General features: G+C 31.3%; 1 pseudogene; it reads left to right on the top strand.

Moving 5' to 3' along the window:
• The first annotated feature begins 4,924 nt into the window (after positions 1-4,924).
• LOC149209442 (coniferyl alcohol acyltransferase pseudogene) lies at positions 4,925-6,513 on the top strand (annotated as a pseudogene).
• The last annotated feature ends 758 nt before the right edge of the window (positions 6,514-7,271 follow it).

Raw genomic sequence — 7,271 nt, forward strand, 5'->3', positions numbered from 1 at the left:
CACATCACTTTCAGCCTTTTATATTCAACATTCAACATTTATATACATTTTCCATTCAACATAAATTATCATCATTCAGCTTAGTGACATCAATAAAATTTATCGACATTAATAAATAATCTTAACTTGACATCAATGCCAATATTTCCAACATCCTACACATTCGAATTTTATCAAATAACCTAGCACAGATATGGGCCACAATAATGGTGGGTAGACCATCGATTGGTTAACACCAAGTCAAATGGAGGATTTGTAAACGCTGAAGAGAAGGTTGTGCTTCGACCAAGATGGGCAAACCATTTATTAGATATTGAGCTTGGCATCCAATGTGTTTTTAAATCTCAAATATTTGGGTTTCCAGTATAATGTTGCAAAAATGATAGAATGGTTATTTCAGCAGGAAGATCGCTCCATTCGCAACATAATTATTAGACATGATACAAAGGTATATAATCATCCCCTTACATCTACCTAATGTTACAAGATACCCAAGAACACATCATCAACTCTATAGCTCGAATTTCTCTCTGCGTTGCAAATTTATCTAATCGCACGATTATTTATGGAAGAATTCAACCAACACATGGCTTGACATTGTAATTTGCATAATTTTCACTGTAACAACACCACTCTACAACTCCAGCCACATAATATGTTTTAAAAATTGTTATTTGTTTGACTGGAGGTCAAACCCTATGGTCGACTTGCCTTCAAATTTCAACAAGACCGAATTTCGATTTCAAAGAGGTGGTGTTCCAAATGAGATGGAGGTAGACATGGTGTTTTTGTGGATGTTTTGTTTTGCGAGCCTCTCAATGCCTGCACTCAATGTCGAGGATCAAAAGAAACAATACCACGCCTTACGAGGGAGAGCTTACACCCACTTTTGTTCCATTCACAATGTTTACACTATGCTTCAGCAATACCTCACCCATTAACCCGAGAGAAGAACACAATGATTATACCAGTCAGTGGATAGTCCCTTTCATAAATGAAAAATGGAAGAGTGTTTAGAGGATAGATTCAGGAGAGACTACACATTTTTTCTATTTAAAGACAGAGGGTAGAGAATTAAGCTCCAATTTGGTTCAGAATTCTTATGAAGAAGATAGTTAAGCGCACATATGGAGAAAATTGTCAGGTAACCATGGAATGGGAGGACACACTGTCTCCCAAATTCATGCTTCAATGAATTTATGCATTATGGTTATCATTTCAATGTAGAGGATAGAGTACATTAGCAGGAAAATTTCTAGCAGACAACAAATTTAGTGGAGCGTTCGGATCCCGATGGACACATGCACAATGAGAATGCTCAAGTTATGGCATACATGATAGAGATAATAGGATAGAACTGACAAGCCCAAAGAGGCCATAAAACCATTGGCTCAAACAAGATTGAGGAGGTTAGGAACATACCCACTTTGATACCATGTTAAACACATTCAAATAATGGACAAGAGATAAGATAAGCATGAGATACTTTTCATATTCACAAAATATACATTTATATTATATTCTTGTGACCCTTGGTCTTCATATACCAAGTAGTCCTTAGACTTCAATGACTATTCACATTCCACACCAACCCTTAGAGGATTAGTGTCGAACACACCCTAATTCCAAACGTGAAAAATAGAAAATCAAATGCTAAAATCAGTATGGTAAGTGAGGATGTTCTTGAGTGATAAGATGCACAACATTGGACAAGAAAATCCTAGAGGCTCTTGGTAAAGTAGGATTTAAGCATACAATCCTTATTACAGACTCTATAAATTACATTATTGCACATTGGTGTCCAAAGGCCAATCAAAAGTATTGAATTACACTTTGCACAAATCATACCAAGTAGAGATGGTCCTTTCCCTTGTCATACCTTTAGCTCCCTACATGCGATATTGGTCAAGCATATAATGTAAAAAAGAAGGATTCTATTATATTAATGCCTCCACGTACGCAATGTAATCAACTTGCCACCAAAACTTGATAACTTAATTCTAATACATTTTTTTTTTTAATTCTATGTCAATAATAAAAATAACCAATTACACTAACAACCATTTAAATAAATATTATATTTAAAAATAACAATTATAAAAATTATTGTAATTTTTCTAATTTTTTTTGTTTTTTCCAAATTTGGGAATAATTTTCTTATTAGAATTATAATTTTCTTTGTTTAAAATATGTTATGAGATTATATTGATTTTACCCTTCAAATTTAAAATTCGAATCCATTTTTCTTATTATCCCTGCCACACGCATGGTATTCCGCCTTCAGTTTTTCTTTGACTTCCTATTAGTTTGCCTTTGACCAAAAATTTATGTCACTTACCCATAATTTAACATTAGGAATTCATTTTTTATTATTTATTATTATTATTTAAATTCATTTATTTGTAAGGTGATTGGTTGAAGTCTTATTATGGGTTGTTTAGTAACTTCCATTTCTATTAGTTACTAATTTTTTTATTTTAGTTTCATTTCATTCTGATTAAAATTTATGATTTTTTTTCTTTTTTCCTATTATCCATTTTCTTGAATTTTAACATTACTTACTATTATATTAATTTTTTTTTTTTAATAATTTTAATATATATATATATATATAAAATCATATTTCTTAATTTAAAAACATAATATTTTATTAATTATTTTTTAATGATAAAATCTTTGTTTTTATTGTTTTTAACTTAATTAAACTTTATTTTAGCTAAACTGCACATACTAACTACCATGTAACTATGGTTTTTTAACGAAATTAATCCAACAAAATACTATATATATATATATATATAAAATAATATTTCTTAATTTAAAAACATAATATTTTATTAATTATTTTTTAATGATAAAATCTTTGTTTTTATTGTTTTTAACTTAATTAAACTTTATTTTAGCTAAACTGCAAATACTAACTACCATGTAACTCTGGTTTTTTAACGAAATTAATCCAACAAAATACCATAAATCGAAAATTTATACTCTCACTTTATTTTTTAAAATAAAACAATATTCCGGTGACTCGCGAGAGGGAGTATTAAACGCGGAATACATTTCTCATAAATATAAACAGTCAGTTTATTATTTTGTTAAGATGCCATGGTTCCAACGTCCACGGCGAATCTTTCGGGTAAGGGAGGTTTCTACATTTTTTGTAGACATTTTATTAGATATATTTTAATTGGTTGCTTTATAAGTGCAACCATCACTATCTCTTGCTACTGGCAATACTAATTTCCACGTAATGCCAAATAATATTTTGTGGTTTGGCATGACCTTTGATTTTAAAACCATACGAATCTGACAGCATATATAGGACTCTATATACTATTTGTAAAACCTAACAAGGCTACATGAGGGTGACGAAGACCGAAACGCATAAAACGATTGTCAATTACTTTTGTTTCTTATTTTGAGTTTAGGTCGGAGGCAGTGATTATTTTTACGAGTGACTAATAAAAGAACCAGGACTATATAGTAGTTAGTACTTGTAAATTAGTTTAAATATAATTTAATAAAATAAAAGAATACTGCTTATAAAAAATTATCAAAAATGAAACAATTAATAAAATATTGTATTGTTTAATATCATTACTAAAAATAAAAAATATCATTAACTAATATTGTTTATATTAAAATACGTATATCTATATTAATATATATAATTGTTTAATTAAATTTATTAAAAAATGTTTTTAATATAATAATAAGTCACTTTAAATTGTAAAATATTGTGAAAAAATTATAATTCTTGAAAATAGATTTAATAGAAAAGAAAATATCAAAAACTTAAATTAAAAAGAAATAAAATTAAAAATTAATAACTAATAAAAATAAAACTTACTAAACATCCTATAATAAAAATTCAACTAATCACCTTATAAATAGATAAATTTCAATAATAAAAATAATAAAAATTTAATTCCCGCGTATTAAATTATAATTATAAATCAAAATCATAAACTTTTAAGTGAAAAACAAACTAATACCTATTCAAACTAAATATCTTATGATGATGATGGTTGTTAACGTCCACTAAGACCAAATAATGATCTATCGGACCTAAAAATACAAATTATTTATTTTGATTTAAGATTTTACTCCGATGCTCAAAAAGCTTGGAGAGAAGCCTCCCGAGTTCACTATAATTTTGGCATTGTAAAAGGCTAGAAAGGTCAGTATTGTAACAAAGGTTGTGAAATTGAGATCTAATGTGGTTGTATGCAGGGCACTCTAAGAGGAAGTGGTTTTCATCCTCGATGCTCTTATTCTCACAAATATGGCTGATCCTTTCCATCCATGGTGTTTTAGGAACTACCCAGCGGCCAGTCTCACTATAGAGCTCATGAGAATTCGTTCTATACCATGCATACCATCACAATCTTTGTTTAATTAAATTAAAATGAGTCGAATACGAAATGAAAGCACGAATTGATTTGATAAACCTTGAATTTATGCTTGAAATTTCGGTAGGATTGTTGCAAAAAGTAATGAAACAACACTTTTACCTTTGTTACCCGCTAAGCTACACATTTCATCAAAAGAATATAAACCATACACAGTTGTTCCAAGCTAGTAGTTTATTACAGAAATCCTCATATCTATTTATTTAATAATCGACCTGGATAGTGGGTCCTAAACGTCGATATAAAAACTCATATATGTGAATTTATTTAATTTCCACAAAATAATAGTTTTAAAATTTTGATACTCATGGTGATATTTATCAAAATTTATAAACCGTTTAATTTACAAAATATGTTATGTTACGCTGACGGTAGAGGATAATGTTAAAAACGTCTTTCTAGTCACAGCTCCCGTCACCTGAAGGATTAAGCGAAAAGGTCGGGTCCATCCCTATAAATAAGGAGCTGTATTTGCTTCCACTGAACAACTCGTGCTTTGGCTAGTTTTAGAGATGGCTGCCCTCGCAGGTGATGATTTCAATGTAAAAATTGTTCGCAAGGAAGTTGTAGTTAATACCCATCCTGTGCAGGAGCATCGGCTTCCTCTGTCCAATTTGGATCTGACAATTCCTCCTGTTTCGGTAAGCCTTTTCTTATGTTATAAGCAGCCTACCCCCAGATCAGTATCTTCCTTTGCAGAGGAAGCTACCCATGATCTGAAAATTTCGCTATCAGAGGCATTGGCTTATTACTATGTTTTTGCTGGCCAAATGGTACGCAATACCTCTGGCGAGCCAGAACTGCTCTGCAATAACCAGGGTGTTGAATTCGTTCAAGCTGCTGCGAACATAGGCCTTGCTGAGTTAGACTTCTACAATGCAGATAAAACCATTGAGGGGAAGCTCGTTCCAATGGTTTCAAATAACTCCGTATTTTCTACCCAGGTAGGCTTCCCTGTATTTTTAACTCTCTTCAATGAAATATGCTAATTCTGCGTTAGGCCTTTCTATATATCCCTTCGCACACAATAATAAGAGAAGCAATAGTTTATTAAACCCTACGTATGAGTATAGTAATGTCTTATTCAAAATCATTTTGACTTCAGAAATTATTATCGAAAATGATTCGGTTCCTGTTTTGTCAGGTAACAAAGTTTAGTTGCGGAGGTATTATTATTGGGTGCAAATTTAATCATAGGATTGCTGATGCATTTTCTACCAATATGTTTTTATCATCGTGGGCAAAGCTTACTCGAAAGGAGTCCATTGAAATGTTGACACCTAACTTTGATAGATCCGTATTACTCCTTCGACGGCCTCCTCATTATTGCTCTGCAATTGATGAAATGTATATGAGACACTCTTCTCTGCCTTTAGAAAAATCTAAGAAACAAGATCCTCCTCCTTCTCTAGTTACCAGGATCTATTACCTCACCGCCAAAGATGTTCAGTTTCTCCAAAGTAATGCAAATCAAGACGGTAAACGGTATAGAAAATTGGTTGCCTTTTCTGCTTATCTCTGGAAGTTACTGATCCTTAGTCAGGAGATGCACAATGATCGAATTTGTAGCGTAGGTGTGGTTATAGATGGTCGTACCCGTTTAACAAACATGGGAATACCATCTAATTACTTCGGCAATGTATTATTATTACCTTGTGTGGAAGCTCAGGCCTCAGATATTAAAAGCCAACCTCTTAGTTCGAGTGCTAAGCTCATTCATAACGTTATATACAGAGCTGCAATTGAGGAACATTTTCAAAGCTTAATTGACTGGGTGGAGATGATCCGACCTGACCCTGGCTTCCCTACTATTTATTGCAAAAGGGACATGGCAGAATCTAATGGTCCAAGCATTTTGGTTTCTTCTGGCTTACGTTTCCCTTTGTCCAAGATTGACTTTGGATGGGGAAACCCTTGTTTTGGAAGCTACCATTTTCCTTTGGGTGGAGAAGCCGGTTATGTAATGCCACTACCAAGTCCTTTAGGGGATGGAAGCTGGGTGGTTTACATGCATCTTCCTATGAATCAGCTCGAGGCGATTGAGTCATATGTTGACTGCCTTTTTCGTCGTATTACTTCAAACTTCCTAGGAATGTATTGATTACTAAAACCTTTTATATTATGGTTTTAGTAGATGGTTAACTTCATTGATGAGTGTACCGTTCTGTTTCCTTTGATTAAGGAGGTTACTCTAATTTTTCTTCAAAATGGTATTAGTTTATTATCAAAATAAAAAATCAAAATAAAAAATAAAACAGTGTGTTTGTATTTTTTTTTTAAGTTTAACATGTAATTTTGTTTAGTTCAAATTTGTTGTATTTTAAAGGTTATATATTAAAATTTAAAAGATAGAATATGTATACTTTTATAAATTTAATAATTAGATAGTTGTGGTGAGCTAAGTTCATGTTCTACAATAGTTTGGCTCTAACTTTAAAAATAATTTATTATCATTATTATGATTATTTAATGAAGTTTATTGATATATGCTAACCACATTTACTAATGTGATTGTACTAATAACAAAAATTGTGGAGATCATTAAATAACAAATGATGATGTGTTTATCAAGAACATATACTAAACCTAGTGGCTATATGGTCAACATCATTTAAAATTTGACCAGTACAGATCTATATTAACCACATACCTACCAAGAAGTAAGAGGGATCAAATCTTTCAAATTTTAGTAGACCCATGGTTAAGATGGGTCTATAGGGATATTTAAATGAACATTTAAATTTTTATTGAGTTATTTATAAGTTAAATATAAGATCTTTTTAACTTTTAAGTATGTTAACTCTTACAATTGATATAAAATATAGGGATTAGGCATAATCAGTTATAGAATGTGCCTAT

This window comes from Pinus tabuliformis, chromosome 1_2 (assembly GCF_031772625.1).
Source record: "Pinus tabuliformis cultivar Carrire ecotype Pingquan chromosome 1_2, CPIR1, whole genome shotgun sequence".
NCBI classification, from domain to species: domain Eukaryota; kingdom Viridiplantae; phylum Streptophyta; class Pinopsida; order Pinales; family Pinaceae; genus Pinus; species Pinus tabuliformis.